The 12,509-nt window shown below is 45.6% G+C and overlaps 1 long non-coding RNA gene across 1 annotated transcript; it reads right to left on the reverse strand.

Annotated features, from left to right (window-relative positions):
* Positions 1 to 717: 717 nt before the first annotated feature.
* LOC115837908 lies at positions 718 to 12,457 on the reverse strand. The gene is made up of 3 exons (XR_004032900.1): positions 12,194 to 12,457; positions 7,177 to 7,388; positions 718 to 814 (listed from the first exon to the last, which is right to left on the reverse strand). It is a non-coding gene; the product is annotated as an uncharacterized LOC115837908 (long non-coding RNA).
* Between the last annotated feature and the right edge of the window lie 52 nt (positions 12,458 to 12,509).

Raw genomic sequence — 12,509 nt, forward strand, 5'->3', positions numbered from 1 at the left:
AAAAACAACAACAACAAAAGGGGAACTAAGGGACTGGGTCTTAGGTTCTCGGCCTGGAGAAAGACTTCTCCTTCTGTTTCCTCTTGTGTTGTCTAAATATTTATATCAAGTTCATGCACCACTTTTTAATTAAAAATTCGGGACCAGGCGAGGTGGCTCACATCTGTAATCCCAGCACTTTGAGAAGCTAAAGCAATTGCCTGGAGCCCAGGAGTTCGAGACCACCCTGGGCAACATAGCAAGATCCCATCCCTACAAAAAATACAAAAAATATCTGGGCATAGTGGCATGCACATGGGGGCTCAGCACTTTGGGAGGCTGAGGAGGACTGCTTGATCCCAGGACGTTGAGGCTGCAATGAGCCATGATTGTGCTATTGCACTTCAGCCTGGGTGACTTTTTTTCTCTTAAAAAAAGATAAAATAAACAAACAATTGATGCATTAAGAACAGTTAAGATAAATTGGAAATAACTCCAGCCCTCAAATCCTGTAACTCTCAGGCCTCAGAGTTCTCTCAGCCTCAGGCCAAATGTAAAATTTATCGCTATACTTGTCTAAGTTAGGCATAATTTACCCCATCATGTATTGCTACATTTTTAAACCTGTGGGCAGATAATTTCATCTTGATTTCATCTGGTTCTTCAAGATTGCCAAATTGCTGAGCGCCAGGAAGAATTCCTACTGACACCACCAGGGGGCGTGTGAGCATCTCACAGACTCCCCTGGCCCTGAGAGGAGAGCACCGGCTCCTTTATTCTTTCCAGTTCTCCAAGTATTTCCTGCCTCTGCCCATCATGGCTTACTGTACATTGCCTGAAAACAAAAATTAAAAAAAAAAAAGACAGAGTCTTAGCCTAAAAGGAGTCTTAACAGAGGAGACACTGGCATGTAAATATTCATTCAACCAATAACCCTATGTGCTAAGTATCCTGCTAAGTGTTGGAAATGTAACAGTGAATTATTCAGTCTCAAACAGGAAAGCCACGCGGGGATGATAACATAAAAATGCGGCCCCTGGCAGGGCGCAGCGGCTCACGCCTGTAATCCCAACACTTTGGGAGGCAGAGGCCGGCGTATCACTTGAGGTCAGGAGTTTGAGACCAGCCTGGCCAACATGGTGAAACCCCCGTCTCTACCAAACAAAATACAAAAATTAGCCAGGTGTGGTGGTGCATGCCTGTTAATCCCAGCTACTAAGGAGGCTAAGGCAGGAGAATCACTTGAACCCAGGAGGCAGAGGTTGCGGTGAGCCAAGACTGTGCCACTGCACTCCAGCCTGGGCGACAGTGAGAGCCTGTCTCAAAAAAAAAAAAAAAAACTGCCTCCAGAAAATTGCATTTCATCAGTTATCCCACCAGCTCATAGCATTTTATAGTTTCTATTATATCAAGGGTCAGCCATGTAATGAAGTAAAAACATAACGATCTCATAATATCTGACAAGAACTACAGCCAAATAATGAATACTAACAAGAAGACATTGAAATAGGGGATTTGAATCCACATTCATCTACAACAAACTGCACCTCATGTGTATATTGTGACTTGAGACATTGGCTAAGGATAGAATAAAGTCATCACAATTAACAAGACATTTCAAAACTAAGCATTCCCATAGAAGTAGAATTTCCGGGTCATTTGGTAAATGTGTGTTTAATTTTTTTTTGCTTTTTTTTGTTTGTTTGTTTTGTTTTGTTTGTTTTTGAGATGGACTCTTGCTGTTGCCCAGGCTGGAATGCAATGGCACGATCTCGGCTCACTGCAACTTCCACCTCCTGGGTTCAAGCGATTCTTCCACCCCAGCCTCCTGAGTAGCTGGGATTACAAACAGCTGCCATCATGCCCAGCTAATTTTTGTATTTTTGTAGAGATGGGGTTTCACCATGTTGGCCAGGCTGGTCTTGAACTCCTGATCTCAGGTGATCTGCCCGCCTTGGCCTTCCAAAGTGCTGGGATTACAGGCGTGAGCCACCACGCCCAGCCAATGTGTGTTTAATTTTATTAGAAACTGCCAAACCAAGCCATTTTCCAATTATTTCCCATGACCACTAACAAGGTATGAGTTGCTTCACATCCTCACCAACATTTGGTTGTCAGACGCTTTTATTTTAGCCATTCTAGTGAGTGTGTAGTGGTATTGTGCAATTTTAGATTTCATAATGATTAATGACATTGAGTAACTTTTCATTTGTTTATTGGCCATTTGTATGTTTTACCTCTGTGAAGTGTCTGTCCAGATCTTTTGTTATTTATTTATTTATTTATTTATTTATTTATTTATTTATTTAGTTTTGAGATGGAGTCTGGCTTTGTTGCCCAGGCTGGAGTGCAGTGGTACCATCTCGGCTCACTGCAACCTTTGCCTCCCGGGTTCAAGTAATTCTTCTCCCTCAGCCTCCCTAGTAGCTGGGATTTCAGGTGTGTGCCACCATGTCCAGCTAATTTTTTTGTATTTTTAGTAGAGACAGGGTTTCACCATGTTGGCCAGACTGGTCTCAAACTCCTTACATCAAATGATTCACCCAGATTGGCTTCCCAAAGTGCTGAGATTACAGGCATGAACCACTGTGCCCAGCAACACCATTTTTTTTTTTGAGACAGGGTCTTGCTCTGTTGCCCAGGCTGGAGTGCACAGAGTCCAATGGTGTGATCGTGGCTCACTGCAACCTCTGCCTCCTGGGTTCAAGCAATTCTCCTGCCTCAGCCTCTCAAGTACCTGAGATTTCAGGTGCGTGTCATGAGATCCAGCTATTTTTTTTTTGTATTTTTAGTAGAGACAGGGTTTCACCATGTTGGCCAGGCTGGTCTCGAACTCCTGATCTCAAGTGATCCACCCACCTCAGCCTCCCAAAGTGCTGGGATTACAGGCGTGAGCCACTGGCCTGCCCCCCCCCTACATTTTTTTATTGTGATAACATACATAACATAAAAATTGCCATTTTAACCACCATAAAGCATATACTTTAGTGGCATTAACTACATTCACAATGTTGTGCAAACATCGCCTCTGTTTCCAAAATTTTTTCAGCAACCTAAACAGAAACTCCACCTATAAGAAATAACTCCCCATTCCTCCCTCTCCAGCCACTGGTAACCTCTAATCCTTTTTCTGTCTCTATGAATTTGCCTATTACAGACAGCTCATCTAAGTGGAATCACACAATATTTGTCCTTTTGTGACTGGCTTCTTTCACTTAACATAATATTTTTAAGGCATTGGAATTTCCTCCCTTTTTAAGGCTGAATAATATTCCATTGTATGGATGTACCACCATTTTGTTTATCCATTCATCTGTCAGCAAACACTTGGGTCGTTTCTGCCTTTTGGCTAATGTGAATAATACTGCAATGAACATTGATGTACAAGTGTCTGTTTTGAGTCCTTATTTTCAATTCTTTCAGGCATATGCCTAGGAGCAGAATTGCTGAGTCATATGGTCATTCTGTATTTAACTTTTTGAGGAACTGCCAGACTGTTCTTTACAGCGGCTGCACTATTTTACATTCCCACCAGCAAGTACAAGTATTCCATTCTTTTTTTTTTTTTTTTTGAGACAGAGTCTCACTCTGTCGCTCAGGCTGGACTGCAGTGGCGCAATCTCAGCTCACTGCAAGCTTCGCCTCCCGGGTTCACGCCATTCTCCTGCCTGAGCCTCCCGAGTAGCTGGGACTACAGGCGCCCGTCACAACACCCGGCTAATTTTTTGTATTTTTAGTCGAGACGAGGCTTCACTGTGTTAGCCAGGATGATCTCGATCTCCTGACCTTGTGATCCGCCCGCCTCGGCCTCCCCAAGTGCTGGGATTACAGGCGTGAGCCACTGTGCCCGGCCTAAGTATTCCATTCTTTACATCATTGCCAACATTTGTTATTTTCCTTTTCAAAAACATTTTATTATAGCCACCCTAGAGGGTTTGAAGTGGAATCTCACTGTGGTTTTGATTTACATTTCCCTAATGATTAGTAATGACACACATCTTTTCACGTGCTTATTGGCCATCTGTGTATCTTCTTTGGAGAAACGTCTATTCCAGTCCTTTGCCCATTTTTTATTTTATTTATTTATTTATTTTGAGATAGAATCTCACTCTGTTGCCCAGACTGGAGTGCAGTGGTGAGATCTTGGCTCACTGCAACCTCCACCTCCTAGGTTCAAGTGATTCTCTCACCTCAGCCTCCCCAGTAGCTGGGATTACAGGGGCCTGCCACCACACCCAGCTAATTTTTGTATTTTTAAAAATTTTTTTATTATTTTTTTTGAGACGGAGTTTCGCTCTTGTCACCCAGGCTGGAGTGCAATGGTACAATCTCGGCTCACTGCAACCTCTGCCTCCTGGGTTCAAGCGATTCTCCTGCCTCAGCCTCCCAAGTAGCTGGGATTACAGGCACATGCCATCATGCCTGGCTAATTTTTGTATTTTTAGTAGAGACGGGGTTTCACTATGTTGACCAGACTGGTCTCGAACTCCCAAACTCAGGTGATCCACACAACTTGGCTTCCCAAAGTACTGGGATTACAGGCATGAGCCACTGCGCCTGGTGTATTTTTAGTAGAGATGGAGTTTCACCATGTTGGCCAAGCTGGTCTTGAACTCCCGACCTCAGGTGATCCTCCCCCCTCGGCCTCCCAAAGTGCTGGGATTACAGGTGTGAGCCACTGTGCCCAGCCAATGTTTGCATTTTTAGTAGAGATGGGATTTCACCATGTTGGCCAGGCTGGTCTTGAACTCTTGAGCTCAAATGATCTGCCCCCCTTGGCTTCCGAAAGTGCTGGGATTACAGGTGTGAGCCACCATGCCCAGCCACCTTTGCCCATTTTTAAATTGGGTTGTTTATTTGTTGTTGAGTTATAGAAATTCTTCATATATTCTGGATATTACACAATTCTACTCTTTCTTTAACTTATTATTTTTTTTTAGAGACAGGGTCTCACTATGTTGCTGAGGCTGGAGTGCAGTGGTGCCATCACAGTTCACTGTAACCTCAAACTCTTGGGCTCAAGAGATTCTCCCACCTCAGCCTCCCCAGTAGTTAGGACTATGGGCTCATGCCATGTGTCTACTTAATTTTTAAAATTTTTTGAGAGATGGGGCTTTACTATGTAGCCCTACTATTGGCCCCTAGCCAAAATCCTACTTTTTTGAGCAGCATAAATGCAAGGTGTCAAGGCCTGATCATAATGGCATAAGTCCCATTATGTTCCCCATTGGTCTGAGGCTGACTCTACACCCCAGCCTGGCAAGCCCTGTGACTGAGTCAGTCATATCTAGCTTGTGTTGAATGCTCACTTTGCACTTGGCATCATATATTATTAGCTCATTTAATCTCTCAATAATCCTCAGGGGTACTATTAATCCCATTTTACTGATAAGGAAATACAGGCAGTCCCAGAGAGGTTAGATAGCTTGTCCAAGGTCACACAGATGGAAAGCGGCAGGGCTAGGATCTGAACTTAAGCCTTTCAGCTCCAGAGCCTACTTCGACTTCTGGCCTAGGGATAATGTTGCTATGTAATAAGGACAACCTGTGTGTGGCTTTCCTTTGCTTGCTTCAAGGGAGAGGGAAGGACAAAGATGTTTGCTTCCAGCAAGCAGTCTTCTAAAACCCAATACCTTTTTTTTTTTTTTGCGATAGAGTCTCACTCTGTTGCCCAGGCTGGAGTGCAGTGGTGCAATCTCGGCTCACTACAACCTCCACCTTCTGGTTCAAGCAATTCTCCTGCCTCAGCCTCCCAAGTAGCTGGGATTACAGGCATGCGCCACCATGCCCGGCTAATTTTCGTATTTTTACTAGAGATGGTGTTTCACTATGTTGGCCAGGCTGGTCTGGAACTCCTGACCTCAAGTGATCCGCCTGCCTCGGCCTCCCAAAGTGCTGAGATTACACAAGTGAGCCACTGTGCCCAGCCCTGAAACCCAGTACTTTAAGAGACCGTTATAGTACACACTGGGGCTCCTAACTTTGGGGTTACTGTTTTCAGGAACAATTAAGAATCATAAGGAAGAAATGCTGAGTTGCCCACATCCAGTCCCATGAAGTGTGTCTCCTTGGAGCTGGGCTGGGCTGGGTGGATTCCACTAACAACAGCCCTCTGCCAGCTGCCTCACCTTTGGACTCGTGGGTTGCTCCTGCTGCAGACATGAAGACTTTAAAAGCGATTGGCAGTTGGGTTTATATTAGGGAAAAGGGGGAAGAAAGCCGTTCTTACTGATTGTGAAGAAGCTTGACAGCGCCAGCTTTCAGTTCAAGACGTGCCATCTTTAGAGTTACAAACCTCCCCCAAACCCTGCCTCCACCCGTGGGAGGCCAGAATGAATTCTGAGCTTTGGGAGCCAGACGGAATCTGTAGCACCCAGCAAATTCATGTGGGACAACAAGAATCCTAATCGTGGATAACATTTGCTGCAGGATCACTGCCTTCCAGGCACTGGGGGAACTTCTTTGCACGTGTTATCCCATTCAATATGCAGAATAACCTTATGAAGAAGATACTATGTTCAGCTCCATTTTACAGGTGGGGAAACTGAGGCTTAGAAAGATGAGGAGGCTGGGCGCAGTGGCTCACGCCTGTAATCCCAGCACTTTGGGAGGCCAAGGCGGGTGGATTGCTTGAACTCAGGAGTTTGAGACCAGCCTGGGCAACATGAATAAACCCTGTCTCTACAAAAAATACAAGGGCATGGTGGCGCACGCCTGTAGTCCCAGTTACTTGGGAGGCTGAGGTAGGAGAATGGCTTGAGCCTGGGAGGTGGAGGTTGCAGTGAGCCAAGATGGCACCACTGCACTCTAGCCTGGGCGACAGAGAGATACCTTGTCTCAAAAAATAAATAAATAAATAAAGATGATGTCCCAGGCAGTCTGACTCCAGGTCATAACCCTGAAGATAAGCTGTCTGACAACACAATTAAATTATGCTCTTAGATCAGAGTGAGGATCCTGAAAAGAAAACAGTATGGGAAGTAAGAGCTAGTAGTTAGCAAAACTGTATCATTTCATTCAATCAAGAGAAATGTTATAAATGTAATAAGCAGCCACTATGGATAAAGTGCTTCTCTAGGCTTTAAAACATATAAAAGGATTGATTCATGATAGCTAATGCTAATTGAGTAATTAACATGTGATCATGTCACAAGGACTATCTCATTTAACCTGTATTTTGGTAGGTACTATCGTTACCTGTAGCACCAACCAGCTCGACTGCCTGTCGTTCCTCACCCATCCTTAGTGCAGGGTGCAGACCTGGCACTCAGGGCCAAACACAGCCTCAGACACGCTCCTGTGATAACCATGGTATTGACTGGTCCAATTGCAGTGGTGCTTACAACTAATTCATCACAACCAGTTATAGATTTGTTTTTTCTCCATTCCCATTGCTTCACTTGACTAGCCTAAAAAATAAAAAATAAAACATGGTAGTTGTTTTTTTTTTTTTTTTTGAGACAGAGTCTCGCTCTGTCACCCAGGCTGGAGTGCAATGGTGCAATCTCAGCTCCCTGCAACCTCCACCTTCTGGGTTCAAGTAATTCTCCTGCCTCAGCCTCCCAAGTAGCTGGGATTACAGGCACCCACCATCATCCCAGCTAATTTTGTTTTGTATTTTTGTAGAGATGGGGTTTCACCATGTTGGCCAGGCTTCTGACCTCAGGTGATCTACCTGCCTCGGCCTCCCAAAGTGCTGGGATTACAGGCATGAGCCACCATGCCTGGCTGAAGCATGATATTTTATGTTTAGCATTAGTATGGGCTCATAACTTCTCTCCCCACAATTAAGTTATTATAATCTGTTATTATTATTTTGATACTCACATTGCCCCATATCTGGCCAATAAGGACCCTCCATCTTGGCTTTTGTGTGCTTTCAACACGTCCCATCATTCTTTGGGCACTTTCTACTTTCTAGCTCAATAATATGTTCCAACCTCATGTTGTAATTTCCCTGACCTACCCTTGGGAATCAGCCATTTCTCCAGGAAGCCCTGGTTCCATGGACTAAGGTCTGGTTAGTCTTAGTCTAGGTGTTTGTTGCTACAGGGGTGCCATTTCTTCTAGGCCCTCTCAACAGATAGAAACAGGAGATATATTTACAAATAGTGTTTATAATTAAGAAATTTTATTTAAAAATCTGGATTCCAGGCTGGACGCAGTGGCTGGTGCCTGTAATCCCAGCACTTTGGTGGGTCGAAGTGGGAGGATCACCTGAGGCTAGGAGTTTGAGACCACCCTGGGCAACACAGCGAGATCCTGTGTCTTCAAAAAATAATTAACTGGGCATGATGGCATGAGCCTGTAGTCCCGGCTCTGTGGGAGGCTGGGGTGGGAGGATCCCTTGAACCCAGAAGTTTGAGGTTGCAGTGAGCCATGATCATGCCACTGTGCTCCAGTCTGGATGATAGATCAAGACCTTATCTCTAAATAAATAAATAAACAAACAAACAATCTGGATCTCTAACTCCTCTCCAAAAATCAGAGTATCTGGTCATGCCTGGTGAGCCGGGAGCTTGGCCACAAGTCAGCTGAAGCATGGAAGGGATTCAACAATATTTGTTTTCTCACTGAAGTGCTTATTGGATGCCTACTGTGAGCCGGGAACTATGTTAGATTACATTACTAATTTCTGGTCCTACGCAGTGTGAGGCTATAGTACTCTAGTACCTCGTATTTGCCCACATTATGTGCTTGCAGGTAGCTGAGTTTGTGTTTTTGTTTTTGCTTTTTTGAGACAGGGTCTCCCTCTGTGTCCCAGGCTAGAGCGCAGTAGTGTGATCTTGGCTCACTGCCACCTCCGCCTCCCAGATTCAAGCGATTCTCCAGCCTCAGCCTCCTGAGTAGCTGGGACCACAGGCGGGCACTACTACAGGCTGGCTAATTTTTGTGGTTTTAGTACAGATGGGGTTTCACTGTATTGGTCAGGCTGGTCTCAAACTCTGGGCCTCAGGAGATCTGCCTGCCTCGGCCTCCCAAAGTGCAGGGATTACAGGCTTGTGCCACTGAGCCCAGCCACAGGTAGCCGAGTTTTTGATCTCAGGTCCTTGCCTTTGATTGCTCCCTTTACTCCAGCTGGAAGGAAGGCTGGACATCCTCGCATGTCCGGGTCACTCAAAAGCCCAGCTCAAATGCTACTTCCTCCTAGTGGCTATCCTTAATTTACCCTGTCATAGGTCACTTCTCCATGCTCTAAGCTCTATACCCCTCTCATATCATTTACCATCTTCTATCCTGAATTCTAGGGTTTTATTCATCCTCCTCCTGTGTTATGAATATTCTCTTTCTGTTAAGGAGACTGGATGCTCTGTGAGGGCAGGAACTGTGTCTGTCTCACTCACAGTTATGCCCTTTAAACCTAACATCAGGCTGGGCATGGTGACTCATGCCTGTAATCCCAGCACCTTGGGAAGCCAAGGTGGGAGGATCACTTGAGCCCAGGAGTTTGAGAGCAGCCTTGGAAAAATTGTGAGACCCTCCCTCTACAAAACAGTTAACAAAATTAGCCAGATGTGGTGGTGTGCAACTGTAGTCCCCGCCACTCAGGAGGCTAAGGTGGGAGGATCGCTTGAGCCTAGGAGGTTGAGGCTGCAGTGAGCTATGATCATGCCACTACACTCCAGACAGGGTGACAGAGTGAGACACTGTCTCAATTAAAAAAAAAAAATTCTGACATCAAACTTGGCACACAGTAGGTATTCAGTGAAAATTCTGGTCAGAAACAAATTATGTTGAACAACCTATTGCGTGCTAGGTAGTGCGTATATGTCAGGTTGTAGTAATATAATTGTGAACAAAACAGACCTAGTTTTGTCCTCATGGAGTTCACTGACTTCTGGGGGAGAAAGATATTAATACAGATCACATAAATGTGTGTTTGTGGAATGAAAGACAGATATCTGTATCTGTGTTCCTGTCCCCAGTTGACTTTGTTTTTTTTTGTTTTTTTTTGAGACGGAGTCTCACTCTATAGCCCAGGCTGGAGTGCAGTGGTGCCATCTCAGTTCACTGCAACCTCTGCCTCCCAGGTTCATGTCATTCTCCTGCCTCAGCCTTCCGAGTAGCTGGGACTACAGGTGCCCGCTACCGCACCTGCTACCACACCTGGCTAATTTTTGTATTTTTAGTAGAGACAGGGTTTCACCGTGTTAGCCAGGATGGTCTCGATCTCCTGACCTCGTGATTCGCCCACCTCGGCCTCCCAAAGTGCTGGGATTACAGGCGTGAGCCACCGCACCCAGCCGTGCATCACCCTTTTTAAGCAATCCACAGTATTTGTTAGTATGGATATATCATTACCCCAGTGATGGAGATTTAAATATTTCCTATTATTGCTTTTGCATTAGAAACGATGCAACAGGTCTCTTTGGGCACATGTGTGTTTCTCTAGTAGATTTTGAGAAATCCAATTGCTGGGTCATGGGGTAGCTTTTCTCTGTTGCTTTTTGTTCTATACTCCTCTGTATTGTTGGAATCATGTATTACTTTGGTGATGGAAAAAAAAACTACAAAATAGAAAGAGGTAGGTAGATTGTTCGTGTTGTTGGCTCTTTGGAAGTATAAGTGCCTAATCATTGTCACGTGACTCTTATATAATCTGCTAATCATTATATAATAAAGTCGGGAAAGGACGCTTCTGTCATTTCTACATCACCAAGTAGAGAAATCACAAGCCTTCAACTGTGTTTAAAAGATGAGAAACATGGCCGGACACAGTGGCTCACGCCTGTAATCCCAGCACTGTGGGAGGCCAAGGTGGGCGGATCACGAGGTCAAGAGATGGAGACAATCCTGACTACTTTGGTGAAACCCCGTCTCTACTAAAAATACAAAAATTAGCTGGGCGTGGTGGCGCGTGCCGGTAGTCCCAGCTACTCGGGAGGCTGAAGCAGGAGAATCGCTTGAACCCAGGAGGTGGAGGTTGCAGTGACCCGAGATTGCGCCATTGCACTCCAGCCTGGTGACAGAGCAAGATTCCGTCTCAAAAAAAAAAAAAAAGGGCTGGGCGCGGTGGCTCATGCCTGTAATCCCAGCACTTTGGGAGGCCAAGGCGGGTGGATCACGAGCTCAGGAGATCGAGACCATCCTGGCTAACACGGTGAAACCCCGTCTTTACTAAAAATACAAAAAATTAGCCAGGCGTTGTGGCAGGCCCCTGTAGTCCCAGCTACTTCGGAGGCTGAGGCAGGAGAATGGCGTGAACCCCGGGGGGCGGAGCCTGCAGTAGGCCGAGATCGCGCCACTGCACTCCAGCCTGGGTGACAGAGAGAGACTCCGTCTGAAAAAAAAAAAAAAAAAAAAAAAAAAAAAAAAAAAAGATGAGAAATGTGACTCTCTTCGGAGACTTTGGGTCTTTTCTGATAGTAGATGTCACCAAGTTTCGATGACTAGGGTTTCCTATTGGTAAAGCCCTTCTTCAAAATCTTTGTTTCTCTTTTGCCTGTCACAGACCCACAGAGCTGGAAGGGACTTTTTTAAGCAGCCCCACGTGAAAATGCAATATTGTAAGAGTTACCAAACCAGAGTGCTGAGTTGCTGTAAAAGGCAGACTTAAGGTGGGACAGTTTGTCTCTGATGGAATTCCTGTGAACATCATCACACTGCAGATAATTAAGAGAGGAGCTTAAACATGAGCTGATAAAGAACACAGGGACCTTGAACGGTGCTCAGGCAACGACAGGTAAACACAGTAATGCTACTGTTTGGACAGCAGATTGCTGGTTCTCCAAATGTTTCCCAGTATTGTGGCACTGACTCATCACACAAGCCCCGCCGGTTTTAGCTGGGGTCACCAAGACTCAGAGTGAGAATCCTACAATCAATGAACATCTATTGTGTGCCTCATCAGACATGTGTAGAGCTCGGGGGTAAATAGATGAATAAGAAGCTCAGGGTCTGGTGGGGATGTCAGATTATATATACATATATAATTTATCCGAAAGTGCTGGGATTATAGGCATGAGCTGCCGTGCCCGGCTTTTTTTTTTTTTTTAAGAGACGCCTCGTTATGTTGCCCAGGTTGGTCTCGAACACCTAGGATCAAGCGATCCTCTCGCCTCAGCCTCCCGAGTAGCTGGGACTACAGTCGCAGGCCACCACGCCTGGCTTTATTATTTAATTTTACAGGTTAGAAAGCCGAGGCTCAGAGAGGTTAGGTAACTTGTCCAAGGTCACACAGCTAGTAAGTGGCAAAGCTAAAAATAGGACCCACGCTCTTAACCGCCGCCCACGGCCCGTAACACCCGCAGCCCTAGCAAGGATGGATTCCAATCACGCGTGATTTCAACATCTCACTTTCTCTCTTTGAGCCTCAGTATTTCTGTCCGTAAAATGGGGGCGAGGGATCCGACCGTCATCCCCTGCTTGCTTGTGCGGAGTCATGAGTACAGCTCGTGGATCATGAAAAGTGGCAGGTCCGGGAAATGGAAGCCGAGTTCACGCAGTCAGCACTCATAGCTCCCAGCTCCCGGCTCCGGAGCGGTTTCCATGACAACCCGGCCAGCCACCATCCCTAGGCCGAGTGGCTT

This window comes from Nomascus leucogenys, chromosome 13 (genome assembly GCF_006542625.1).
Source record: "Nomascus leucogenys isolate Asia chromosome 13, Asia_NLE_v1, whole genome shotgun sequence".
Taxonomy (NCBI): Eukaryota; Metazoa; Chordata; class Mammalia; order Primates; family Hylobatidae; genus Nomascus; species Nomascus leucogenys.